The sequence below is a fragment of the Dermacentor andersoni genome, chromosome 1, assembly GCF_023375885.2.
Source record: "Dermacentor andersoni chromosome 1, qqDerAnde1_hic_scaffold, whole genome shotgun sequence".
Classification (NCBI taxonomy): domain Eukaryota; kingdom Metazoa; phylum Arthropoda; class Arachnida; order Ixodida; family Ixodidae; genus Dermacentor; species Dermacentor andersoni.
Window position 1 is genome coordinate 81,969,341 of NC_092814.1, and position 14,128 is coordinate 81,983,468.

Sequence of the window (14,128 nt, forward strand, 5' to 3'; positions counted from 1 at the left end):
AAATGAAGTAATTATAGAAATTAAATAATTAACCAGTTTTAAAGTGACGTAAACGCAAAACCGGCACTGAATGGACAAGTTGGAGAGTCTATTTAGACATAATTCGCGGATCTCTTTCCATGAAAGTAAACACTGTCGTTTTAATTTTTCAGTTCTCCACCAAAATTTCACGATATCTAAAAAAAAAAAAGAACCTTGTGACTAGGCACTTGCGGGCATAGCGTTTCCTACAAAAATTACTACAGGGAACTCCAGCGTTTCAATGTTCGCCTGCTGGCGGGAATGATGGCTACTAGTACATAGATTTGTATGATCTTCGTGCTTGTGGCTTCAGACATTCTTGCGACGTTATCCATTACGCATTACTTCTTTTTCTGAATTTCCAAGCACTCATAATTTATCTCGGAGGACATGCGTATTAATTTAGAATCGCAGCATTTAAAACGCTATATGTTGATGACAATGATAAATTAGTGCGATGTTACAAGGCCGTTTGATGCTGGAAGGACGAAGTTTATAGGCAGATCCATCGGCTGTTCATGATTCCCATTATCGATGCGCCATTGCACATGGAGCAGTAATAGACACTATAGAGTCACAGTAATTTTCGTGGGAAACTTCTTTTTCGTGGGAAACGAAAATTTTCGTAAGGTCGCGGGATAGAATCTCGGCCACGGTGGCCGCATTTCGATGGGGGCGAAATGCGAAAACACTCGTGTACTTAGATTTAAGTGCACGTTAAAGCATCCTAGGTGGCCCAAATTATTCCGGAGTCCCCTACTACGGCGTGCCTCATAATCAGAAAGGGGTCTTGGCACGTAAAACCCCATAATTTATTATTGGATCAATATAGCGACACAACGTATTGACCCCGTCGAAACGATTTATGTATGAGGCGTGTACTGCAGCGGGACTTCTCCTTCGCGCTTCTCTAAAAACATCTAGCGCCGTCGCCGTGAGACCTGCGCGTGGCCTCCGAAATGCGTGGCGCGCCGGTGCGTGGGAACGCCGAGAAACGCATCGTGCGGCAACCGGGCTCCTCTCTCGCGCTTCTTTCTGAGAACGCTGCGCCATCTAGAGGCACGGCCGAAAAGTCCGCGCGTGGCCTCCGAGACCAGAAGCGAGACGCGGCGGTGCCTGCGAACGCTGGGAATTGCTTCCTTGCTTGCCGCACACCCAGTGGCACATACTCAGTGACTCAAACTGGCGAGAGGTTCATTAAAGAGCGGCACATACCCAGTGCATTCATGAAGCAGCTCGCTAAAGCGTTGACCCTAAGAATGCTAACGCATTCATTACTTTCAGTTGCCCTAGTGTATAGTGAACAATACGGAGTTAGTTACGTTCACGTACCTCACGTACCTCACACCTCATATTTTATTAAAAAGCTTGGTGCAATCAGGGTCCTTCAAGACTTTTCATCTGGCCAGGAGACTTGCTCGAAAGCTGTAAAGAGGGACAGAAGCTGCCATGAGAGGCACTGGCGTAAGTAGAAGGGCACCATATGCCGCGCTGGTATGGCCGGGGTTGCACGATCACGCAAATCTTTTATTTGGTATTTTGGGAGACTCAACATATAGCATAAACTTTAGGCAAAATAATTTAGCGTGTGATGTGTTTGTGCTTCACTTATACAAGACAACGCTATGTATTGAACCTGGGACGCCAACTCGCATTGCTCGCAGAAAAAGTTCCAGTCAGCCGTGCCGCGCGATAGCAGTTCGCCACGCCCTTCCTTCTAACTGTCTGTTGATTATAGCTGTCACGTGGAGGCGAATGCCAAGTACCCCGCACACTGAGCTACCTTTGCACGAGTCAGAGGGGAACATAAAGTGAGCGCGCTTTATTCTAAGCAGTATATGCATTGCTTACATTACACCTTTCAGTGGGGCGAATTACTCTTGTACATTCATTCATTGATGGTGTTTAAAGCCCTAAAATACGACTATGAGAGACCTCCTTGGGAAAGGGCTTTGGAACCCGTGGCCTTCTGCTCGTCGGCAAAACAGCGTATCCACTGAGCCACCATGGCGAGTAAAGAACTTCGTAGTAGTAAAACAGACAAAGCTGACGGCTGTAGAAGAAGCAAGTAGACCTTAGTTGACTCATTTTCTTGAGTTGGAAACTCCGTCGCGGTAGGAATGATGAATTCAAAATTTCTTTGGTAGGAATTGCGATCTGTGCTTGCTACGCATCCCCTTGCAAGACAGCCTGTTTTCTTAACGAAATAGCACAACGGTCGCCATCTCAAAGCATTTATTAGAAAAACTGCAAACAGCTATCGTTTGAGTATTTTGTCACTGGACTATAGGCCTTCCAAAATCCTCGGAATGGCGTCTACTTTGAGCTTAGATTACTCACATTGCAGCGACAGTAATTTTCCGTTCAGTGTGCACACGTCTGCACGGATAACGTCGTCGGCATCAAATTGTTTTTCACACATGCTGTCATGTTTCCAGTCAAAAGTCAAGCCGATAGTTTCTCGCCAGCTTCCACAATTGTGGGTCCCACGGGTCGGTAGGGATACAAAACAAATAGACTTTTTCTTCGGCGCCCTTGCAACCTGATCAACGAGCAGGAGCACTATGCACATTGTCGCTGTCATGAAGCATCGCTGTCACCACTCGGGGAGACATAGGTAGAGTGGTCACTAAGCATGGAGTAGCCCAAGTGTACGTTTTCGAGTCTGAATGAAGTAGCTGTTACAAATGCGAATAAACGAAACGAAACAACGGTGTGGAGTAGTTTCAAAATTGTTCGCGTTTCAATTTTTCAGCACCGTACAGAAACGGAGCGCGAAAATGCGCGTTGTGCCGACCATGTTCGCACGCCGCTAATGTCGAGCGACCATTGCCCAGCAGTGGGCATACACACAGAACGCCTACGGCGTCGGTCCGGCGTCCGCTCCAGTGCCCTTCTATCTACGTCAGCGCCGCGGTGCGTCCACACGCAAGAATTTCATTACCAAAAAAAAAAAAAAAAACAATGAAGGACACTGGTACAAACTGGAATAGCCTGTGCGCATACTAATGATTATCTTCAATAAAGTCAAATGTAAATTTGCGGTAAAATTTCATATTATTAATCAAGGAAAAGAGAAACTAAAATGGGGAAAGACAGCTTGCTACCGGTGAAAGCCGAACCTACAATCACAGAGTGCTCTATCGATGAGTTATGGTGACGGCTTGTTCTTCGTCCACTTTCTCTGTATATTTGTTTAAAAGCTAGCCCTGGCAGTCTTAGTCAACGCGAATCATGGCCATAGCGACGGTTGTATAACTTCCATGAAACTGCAAGTATTTATTTATTTTATTTATTTATACAATACTGCAGACAAGAAGTCCAAGCAGGGTGAGCAAAAAACAAAGATGATATACACAGAAGAACAAGATGAAACAAGTGTGTAACACGTTTTTCACACAAATTGCTTGGTCGTAAGGTAGACGATTAAGAAAAAATTTTACCTTGATTACAATACAACTATAATAATACACGAAATAACAAGATTTACAAAAATTATATACAGGTCACGGGCGCTGGGGGTATGCTTCAGTTAGTTTATTCCAGTCATCTATTGTTTGTGGAAAAAAAGAGTACCGGAGAGGGTCAGTCCTTGCGAAAATAGGTGTTAGAGAATGAGGGTAGTGGTGCCGAGTGGGTCTGCTTGTCAAGGGGGATACGTATTTTGCGGTGTCTAAGGCAATCCTATGATTAATTAAGTTTGAAAGAAACTCTAGCCGACTTTTCTTTCTTCGAATTTGTAGTAGTTCAATACCGTTATCGGTTAGTAATGCAGTGGGGGAGTCAGTAGCCTTAAATTCATTCATAAGAAGACATCGTGTGCTGTACAAAAGTATCATGCTTGCCAGGCTCATCCCGAACTTTTGCCATTTCATTTGAAGTTCTGTCCCATTGCAGTTTAGTGCTTTGGGACCTCTTTCTGTTGTATTCTTCTGTGTCCTTTATAAAAATTTGCGCAATATCTGTGCCAAGCAAGGTGTTTGGCGTGTCAAATTTATTTTTAGTATATACTGAAAATAAACTTTCAAATTCGGGCTTCTTGTTTAAACAACAACAATTGAAAATGTTTCCCTAGAAGCTGAAACAACATCATTGAGTGGCCTCTAGCTTTGACTCATCGTTTAAGGCAACAAGGAGGTCTAAAAGCATACATATACGGTATATGTGCCTTATTTTCTGCTGATACAAAGGTAGCTGACTTTAGACAAAGGAAGATATACAACCTTCGGAGTTTACTGATATGTTTGAAGGCTCCAGATTGTATAGAAGGTACACCTGCCCATGAATGTTTGTGGAATGCTGAACCTGTAAAAGAAAAAAAAGAAGAGATAGAGAAGTCTGGAGGGCCTGTTGGCGGAATGCTACGACTCCAGAAAAGAGAGGAAAAACCTACGTCAACTACGGCTACAAATTTCGAAATCTCTCCCGGCCTTCTCTATTCTTTATAAATCAAAACCCAGCTAGAAGAGTACGCCTTACTCATACAGAAAGCACAGACCGACATCTTGCTTACTCGGCATTATACGCATTACATTTACACTGGCCCAGCTCACCCCACCCGAAGACGACACGAAGCTTATACCGATACCAAAGTCAAACCGCACGCAAGTGCCCTTTGAACTCTCTTTCAAGTTGCTTTGGAGGTTCGTGATCAACGTCGGCGACGCGATTGTCGCCGCCTAATAGATGTTGCTGCTTCTCGGTGAGACGAGTGGTCTCTAACCATCTTCTTCAATATTGCCATTTCCTTGCGAATTAAAGGGCATTCCTTCGAGGATGCTTCGTGAGGGCCGCTGCAGTTTGTGCACTTCAGCACACTGGCCACGTACATTACGCCAGCCACGTACATTACCACCCACTCTTCCGCCCAGGCCAAATGCAGTCAGCTCAAAGGACAAAGGTGCAACGAACAGCCCGGCTGCTGACGCTTGACCTGCACTCCCGAGGCTACATGCTCCTACGGAGCGAAATAATACTTCTACAGCAAGGGACACTTCGACTGTTCCTGATAAACTGACGGACCAAGATGAACAATTTGTTGTCATGATCAGCTCTCTGGTGAGTGCTATTCGTGTTCTTCTGGACAAGCTACATACACCAACAGCTCGAAGTGCGTTGCAAGTGCTGGATGCCATCAATCCGGTTCTAGTGAGCCTTCAGAAGTCCAGTGCTTGAGAACTTCTACAGCAGAACCATGGCTCATCGACAGCAACAGCGATCGTTCCGGGATGATGTCCGAAGTGCATCTATATTCCAATGGAATGCGAGAGGCCTGAGGTCACGTATTTCGGATTTTCGACAGTTCGTGTTTGACTACCACTTTCCTATACTGGTGATCTGTGAACCGAACTTATCAGCCTCCATAAGACTATCAGGATATGAACCTTTTGTTTCAACCACGTGTGTCCGTAGTAGTAAGGTTCTGGTTTACATTCGCAAGGACCTAATGTATTTTTCGCAACCCGTAGCGCCACACGACGGTAACCAATACGTCTGCGTTAGTGGGAAAAAGAAGAGACTGTCTTTTACTATTATTGGCATCTACCTATCCCCAACAAGTCAGTTTGACAGCAAAAGACTAGAAGATATTATGGCTGCTACTCCCGGTCCTTGTATAATAACAGGGTACTTCAACGCTCACCACCATGTATGGGGAAGCTCCAGGATAAATTCGAGGGGCAGGTCACTAATATCCTTTGCATCAGGCCACAACCTTTGTCTTTTAAATGACGGAAGTCCGACATTTCTGCGAGGAACAACGTACAGCAGCTGCCTTGACTTGACTTTGGTGTCACGTTGCCTGACTTCGAGCGTGCAGTGGTTCACTGATATTGAAACCCATGGAAGTGATCATATTTCGACCTATGTGAGAATCGATGGACTAGACACCGCATTACCTGGTGTATCTCGCCAAATCGACTGGTGCAGTCTTTCAATATCGAGTAGATGACACCTGCAGGAAACATATCGCACGCAGATTAGAAGACATTATTGCAGACGCAATGCAAGATTGCATGCGTTGCTTGACACATTCGTCAAAGCGTACAGAGAATGACATTGAATCGGAAAGGCTTCGTACAATACGTCGCCGTGCTGAAAGGAGGTACAGGCGCACAAAGTCAGTTCTTGACCTCAGAGAAGCTCGGAACATGCAAAAGAAGATAAAACGCTGAATGGATAAGCTAGCGGATCAAAGGTGGAAATGCTTTTGCGAGTCACTAGACCCCCGCAAGCCATTGACCCGTGTGTGGCGTACCCTACGCGGTCTTAGCTCAAGCCACCCGCAACGACGCCTTTTTAACGCCCTTGCTCTCTATCAAAAACGCCGTGAGATAGACGTTGCAGAGGAATTTTGCGCGAAAATCGCCGGCGACACACTTTTAGTCCCTGACATGGCTTTAAGCGACATCCCTGGTCCACGAGATACAAGCATGGAGGCTCCATTCTCTATGGAAGAGTTAGAAGCTGCTATGGCGCTCTGTAGGTGTTCGTCTTCACCAGGGCCCGATGGCATAACATATACTGCTTTGCGCCACCTAGGCCTAGAAGCACGAAGAGAACTCCTCAGCCTTTTTAATAGTTCATGGCAAGAGGCTGTCGTCCCACACGAATGGAAACGCAGCCGCCTGGTACCGCTTCTAAAAGCAGGAAAGTCACCGCTCGAACTGGCATCGTATCGGCCTATAGCACTTGCCAGCGGCGTCGGGAAGCTCATGGAACGCATGATCCTCATGCGTCTCGAATGGTACCTAGAACACCACAAAATTTACCCTGATTCTATGGCGGGATGCCGACGAGGCCGTTCATCGATTGACAGTGTCATCGATCTAGTGTCATCTGTAGAACAGCAAGAATCTTGGAAACGATTATCAGTAGCGCTCTTTCTCGACGTGAAAAGCACTTACGCCAACGTTTACCATCAATCCATTCTAGACGCACTTTTGACAATTGAACTAGGAGGGCGAGTATATCGATGGATCAGAAACTACTTGACACAAAGGTCCTTGTTCGTACGTACGGAAGATGGTCCAACTACCGACCACTACATATGCCGAGGTGTTACCGAAGGTGGTGTTCTAAGCCCTATTCTTTTCAACCTCGCGCTTCTTGGGCTGACCGAATCCCTACCGGAAACAGTGAGTGTCTCAATCCATGCCGACGACATCTGCATCTGGTCATCAGCGGTCACTCGCCTGCAGGTTCGCGCAAGGTTACAGAAAGCAGCAACACAGGCATCTCACTATCTTCACAGACAAGGCCTTACCATCTCAACAGTAAAATGCGCGTTAGTCGCTTTTACACGAAAAGCGATGTCTCGTTATCCAGTATGCATCGATGGCCAGCCTGTCTCCTACAAGAGAAATCATCGGTTTTTGGGTGTCATTGTGGACCGGGACCTCTCTTGAAGCCCTCACGTTGCCCACTTGAAGAAGAAGCTCACATCTATTGTTCACGCCTTCAAGTTCATCGCCGGGAAAACACGGGGATCGTCAGTGGGCTCCATGCTACAGTTATATCGAGCACTTTTTATCGGATTGCTACGTTATAGTTTTCCCGTGCTTGCTAAAACATGCAAGTCGAATCTTCGAGAACTTCAGAGCCTGCAAGCACAGACACTACGTGTTTGACATACTTAAAGAAGGGAATTGCGCTAAAAAAGACACGGACGAGTAAGGACATGGACGGGCGCAAACTCGCGACTCGCCCGTTCATGTCCTTACTCGTCCGTGTCTTTTTTAGCGCAATTCCCTTCTTTAAGTATCTACGACCGACTCGCCCAACAACGTGCTCTCCTGAACTACGTGTTTGCCTAGGCCTTCCGCGGAGCGCCACAACAGCAGGAACCATTATAATGGCTCAAGACCATCCGATCACGACTTACATTAGCACCGACACGCTTAGGGCCCATGTTCGTCATGTTTCATGCATGTAATCAGGCTCTCTTGCCTGCCTGCCAGAACGACGACCACAGGCGTCCTTCTCCAACGAGGTCAGCATCCATCGTGCCTGTCTACCATCGGGCTTCACACCCTCAGCACATTCAACCTCAGCTTTGTGGTGTTTAAAACAACCTCGAGTGCTTTTTACGGTTCCAGGGATAAGAAAGAAGACCGACCTGCCTACCTTGGCCCTGAAGCAAGCAGCTCTGGATTGTTTGAACACTTTCTACTTTGACCGAGTCCACATACATACGGATGGCTCTTCCATTCAGACCAGCTCCACCGGCGCAGTGGTTATACCATCACAATCAATTAGCATCCGATACAAGATTTCTCACTTGCCAACGTCGACCGGGTCGGAGCTTGTTGCCCTCCGAGGTGCCGTTGATTACATTAACAACCAACCCGCTAATCGGTGGGCAATATTCTGCGATTCGAAGGTGGCCTTACAATGTCTTTTGTCATCTCTTCGTCGTGGCTCCTGTGAACAACTAGTGTCGGAGATACGAGAAATGCACCATCGTATGATAGCGAAAGGACACGACGTCGTGTTTCAGTGGCTGCCTGGCCATTGCGGTATCTCCGGCAACGACCTCGCTGACGAAGCTGCTAGGAAAGCACACGAAGGAGCAACCCTTGTTTCTGTACCTTTATCGCGGACCGACGCAGCCCTACACCTAAGCAAGCTAGCACACCGTATGACATTAGAGAAGTGGCACACACCTGAATTCACCCAAGATCGATTGCATTCCCTCGACCCCTCTATGCAACTGCGGCTGTTACCAGGGCTTCCGCGAAATGAGGAAACAATGCTGTGACGCTTACGCTTGGGCGTCGCATTCACCAATGCATATACGTTTTTGATTGGAATGACTGATAGCGCCGACTGCAGTGCCTGCGGTGTCGAGGAAACTATAGAACATCTACTGTGCTACTACTGCGCATCTATTGAAAACGAAAGACATGACCTCTGCACAGCTCTCAATCAGCTAGATAGAACACGGTTCACCTTGAACAAGATCTTGGGACCATGGCCTCGCATATCGCAGCTACAAAAGGCCACAAAAGCGCTGCTGCTATATTTGAAAGCAACTGGATTGAGTCAGCGTCTGTGATCCGGACTGAGTGACTGAACGATATCTCCAGTAGACTTTCTCTTCTTATTTTAATCTTTCCGTCCCCTTTTCCCTTTCCCCAGTGTAGGGTAGCCAACCGGGCTCAGTCCTGGTTAACCTCCCTACCTTTCCTTTATCATTTGCTCTCTCTCTCTCTCTTTCAAGTTTGGATAGTATGTAAAGAGCATTTAATGAAGCTGCACTGCAGTTAAAGACCTGCCAGGAGCCGTTGACACAAAGTGAAATGCTGGCTGTGATGAGTTCAGCGAAGTGATTATCAAAGCCTGGTGAAATGAAGCCGTGGTTGTCCTTAAATAAGACGCTCGTGAGGCAGTCTGCACAATGACTGTTGTAGTTGAAGAAGAGCAGGTAGATCCACAGCCACTTTGGCGCAGAGAAAGACACTGCAGGGGAATTACCTGACCAACGAACCTATATGGCGTATTAAAGCAGCCACCAAGCAATAAATTACAGTTGACGTCCTGTATCATGTGAGAGACATTCTTTTATTCCTTATAGGGCCATATAAAGCCAACAGGCAATGAAGCCAATGAAAGCATAGGGGCAATTAGCTGTGGTTGAAATTGAAATGTAGAAAATAAAGAAGGGGGGACAAATGGACGAAAAGATAACTTGTCACCGGCGGGTTCGGTTCCCACCGGCGACAAGTTGTCTTTCAGTCCATTTCTCCCCCCTTCTTTATTTTCTACATTTCAATTTCAACCACAGCTAATTGCCCCTATGCTTTCCTTGGCTTCACTGCCTGTTGGCGATATATACGGTCGTGATCATTAAAAAAAGAAAAAAAAAGCATCGAACACCTCTGTTTCCGTTATTCTCGTAAATTCCTTAGGGTTACTGTTGCGTGTGCTTCGGTAGAAAAAAAGCCAACGTGCGTAACAATCTTAATGTTCTGATATGCCTACCTTAAGCGCTTGTATCTGTTAACGGATAAGAACGCTTCGTCGAATTTCAGTACTGATGGGCGCGAGGACCACCAATAAATGCTGTACGTCTCACCCATCGAAAGGTAACAGCTGGGGGCGAAGTGCTTCCAAGAAACGGGATTTTATACAGGTTTTAATCGACTGGGCATTATTTTCTGTTTCACCGGCGCCGCATGCATGGCAGTTATATATTGGAAGTCGGAAAACAACCTCTGAACTGAGCCCGCTGCTACCTTGAGCAGGACTGAAAGGGGAAATTGCGCCGGAGAAAAACAGCGAGCGTAGTCGTCCTTCGGAGGAAAGGTATAGCAGAGGAGGAGTACGGGCTTCGGCGTAGGAGTTGCACACCGGCGGTCAGCGCTATTTCTTGGCACGTGCGCGAGGACTTGCTTCTCGGGTGTCGGGCGTGAGCGTCGCAGAGGAAAGAGGGGAGCGGGGTGTGCAATCGGAGAACGGCACTTGCAAAGAATGGGTCGAGGTCCAGCTTGACAAAACGCTGGCCAAGGAAAAAAAAAAGAAAGAAAGTAAATAAAGGAGGAGAGAAGGAGTTCGGCGCTCTCTTTTCTGTCTATCGCACGTATCACCTCGATAACGGCAAAGGAAAAGCCTCAGCGCGCACGACGCGTCAAGTCGCAGGTAGCGCCGCTCTTCTTCTTCTTTTTTTTTTTTGTTCTTCCCCTGTTTCCTGGGGCGCGCGAATACGCTGTTGGACGCGTCGCCACCCACTGTGCCTACCGCCATGCGAAACGTCCGACGCAGCCGCAGGTACTGTTCCCAATGTTCTCGCCCATCACTGTTCGCGTTTCCGTGGCAGCGTCCGCGTGCCGCAAGCTTGCGCGCTACACCCGGACGTTGCATCGTAATTATTGTGCTTCGGGAATTTGTTCCCTTTAACGCGCTGTACGTCGGACCTGTTCAACACGGCGTTTTCACCGTTAGTGCCAACGGCGCTTGCCTGATTTTACGAGGAAAATGAATGGCTCGAAAATGTTATTGCAGAATTAGGGACACAAATATAATGAAGTCATTTCTCTCTCTCTATTTTTTTTTTTTGTGCGGATAAATTTAGCACTACCGTTAAAAAACATTTCTGTACTTGGATTTAGTCACAGAAAAGAACGTCTGTGTTCATTGCACCGGAAGTGTTGTAGCTAATTTAGTGTAGTTGCAGAGAGTGTTCTAGTTATGCGCTTTTGTTAAGATGGGGCCGCTAACAAGGCTGTCCCCTTCTTTGTTTCTTCAACACAGATTACATATAGCGTGTCTAAGCTGACACAGCCACTTTGCTTTAACACTCTGATATGTAAGCAAGAATACGTTCGAAACGTGGAGTGATTTGCATGGCTTGGAGCCAAAATATGAATATGTTTGCATGTTACGTACATTAACAATAATATAAAACATTCATACACAGAAAAAAAGGTGCCACGACTAGCACTGCAAGACTGATAGACATAATCATGAAACGGTTTCTGGGGCAACATAGGTGTCACAGGTCATCGTCTTAGTTTTCTAATTTATTACAGATATAATGAAAATAAGTAAGCCAAATAGTGTCACGCGAAGGGTATCGTAAGACTGAAATATTTTGTGCTTTTTCTTTCATATGAGCGCTTTCGTTCTACGTTAAGGCATCTGTAAATGATTGCAAATCTTAAAAAATTGGTACAATTACGTATGCAGTGGTCAGAAGATCCCATATGTGGTAACCTCTGGTTCGGTGACCGATAAACCTCACGCGGTGTGCTAATGTTACTGTTCGCAGATAAAAGATACGTTTTCCTTGTTGCAGGCATAACAGCAGCGCCAAAAACCACACACAAAAGAAAATAATAAGTGCAATAAGTGACCAACTCGCCCAAGAACTCGTTTTACTGAAGTATATTTCTTCTACAATTTATTTTGTGTCTGTTTTTTGGCGCTGCTGTTATGCCTGCAATAAGTGACCAACTTGCCCAAGAACTCGTTTTACTGTCGTTTTCCTTGCTTTTGGACTACTGCGGCTCTTGGCAAGTTGACGTTGACCCGAAGAACGTGACAAGCAAATATGTTGTACAAAAAATTAAATATATATAAAAACAGTGGAAGCGTTTCTATCGTATTCTGATATTGATTTTCTGTACTTATGATCGAAAACGAAACATACGCATAACTGTGCGCGTAATTGTGCGGACTCGTAACCGACTATTTTATAAGGTAATCCGAGTGACAGTATTTACAAAAGTGTCGAGCTTGCTAACCGGTGCGGTACTTCCCGTCCGCAGCGGTCGATTCCCGTCCGCAGCGGTCGATTCCCGTCCGCAGCGGTCGCATTTCGATGGGGGGCCGGAATGAAAAAAAAAAAAAATACGCTCGTGTACTTTGATGTAGGTGCTCGTTAAAGAACCCCAGATGGTTGAAATTAATCACAGCTACACGACATGCCTTACAATCAGATCGTGGTTTTGGCACGTAAGAGCCCAGAATTTAATTAATGTAGTTAATTATCAGAGAAACAAAACTAATTGTAGAAATTTCTAAAGTGGCATTAAGGATTAGAGTTCGCGCAACAGCAATCTCTATGCTTAGCGAAAAAAAATATATAATAGATCAATAGGAAGCAAAGGATGTTCGCAAATGTTTTCTAATATACAAATAAGAATAGCGCAAGAAAATTGCGAGCCTTTCAATAAAAAAACCCACATGCATGTAAGGCGCATACAACTTGACATTCGAAACTCCAGGATGATTAAATGGCATATTTACCAGACAGAGAAAAGACGGGGAATCCGGGAGATGGCAATTCAAGGCGATGAGCAAAACGTGAACAAGGTGAATGCAGGAGCCAACGTTTCGACAAGTGGACTTGTCTTCTTCAAGGCGACATATGCTTTCCTCGCCACAGTATATATAAGTGGGGTTATTCTAAAGGGGAGGGGGTGTGAGGCGGGAGGGCGCGGAAACGAGGGAAAGTGTGTTAGCGTGTCGAATTAGTAAAGGAACGCTGTGTACAAGGTCAAAGCCAGGACCCCCCCTCCCCTCACCCTAGTCTGTTAACCCACGCGCGTTAGCCGGCGTGTCAAGGGCGTCTGACACGCCAGCTGACGAAAGAAAAAAAAAAAAAAAGAAAGAAAGAAAGAAAGAAAAAGAAAAAGAAGGAAAGAAAAAGGAAAAGGGGGGGGATACGCCAAGAAATCAAACTAAGTGTTGTTGCCTATAGCTTGAGGTTTAGCATAGCGAATAGATTCTAAAGCTCCCTTTGAAACGTTTATGCCTATTGGTTGCAATGTCTTGAACTTATGGATAAGGTATGATTCTCTGTATTTTCTTTCTCGTTCAGAACGGAAATTTGACTGTAAGATGAAAAAGAAAGAAAATGACGAGAAAGAAAATACAGAACGGAAATTTGACTGTAAGATGAAAAAGAAAGAAAATGACGAGAAAGAAAATACAGAGAATCATACCTTATCCATAAGTTCAAGACATTGCAACCAATAGGCATAAACGTTTCAAAGGGAGCTTTAGAATCTATTCGCTATGCTAAACCTCAAGCTATACTCAACAACACTTAGTTTGATTTCTTGGCGTATCCCCCCCCTTTTCCTTTTTCTTCCCTGCTTTTTCTTTTTCTTTCTTTCTTTCTTTCTTTTTTTTTTTCTTTCGTCAGCTGGCGTGTCAGACGCCCTTGACACGCCGGCTAACGCGCGTGGGTTAACAGACTAGGGTGAGGGGAGGGGGGGTCCTGGCTTTGACCTTGTACACAGCGTTCCTTTACTAATTCGACACGCTAACACACTTTCCCTCGTTTCCGCGCCCTCCCGCCTCACACCCCCTCCCCTTTAGAATAACCCCACCTATATATACTGTGGCGAGGAAAGCATATGTCGCCTTGAAGAAGACAAGTCCACTTGTCGAAACGTTGGCTCCTGCATTCACCTTGTTCACGTTTTGCTCATATTTACCAGACATATCATAAGAGGCCAACAAACACTGACGCCAAGGACAACATAGGGGAAATTACTTGTGCTTAATAAATGAAATAAAGAAACGATAAATTAATGGAAATTAAAGTGGATGACAAAACAACTTGCCGCAGGTGGGAACCGAACCCACTACCTTCGCATTT

The 14,128-nt window shown here is 45.7% G+C and overlaps 1 protein-coding gene across 2 annotated transcripts in view; it reads left to right on the top strand.

The window, feature by feature from the left end:
* Positions 1-14,128, top strand: part of LOC126546048 (protein unc-93 homolog A-like) — a 40,172-nt gene that overhangs the window by 939 nt on the left and 25,105 nt on the right. Inside the window, exon 1 of one of the 2 annotated variants that reach the window (XM_050194118.3) lies at positions 9,747-10,788. The exons of the other annotated variant lie outside the window; for it this stretch is intronic. The gene's annotated coding sequence lies outside the window, so the exon portion shown is untranslated. Of the gene's footprint in view, positions 1-9,746; positions 10,789-14,128 lie in introns of those variants that run through there. 2 annotated transcript variants of the gene reach the window in all.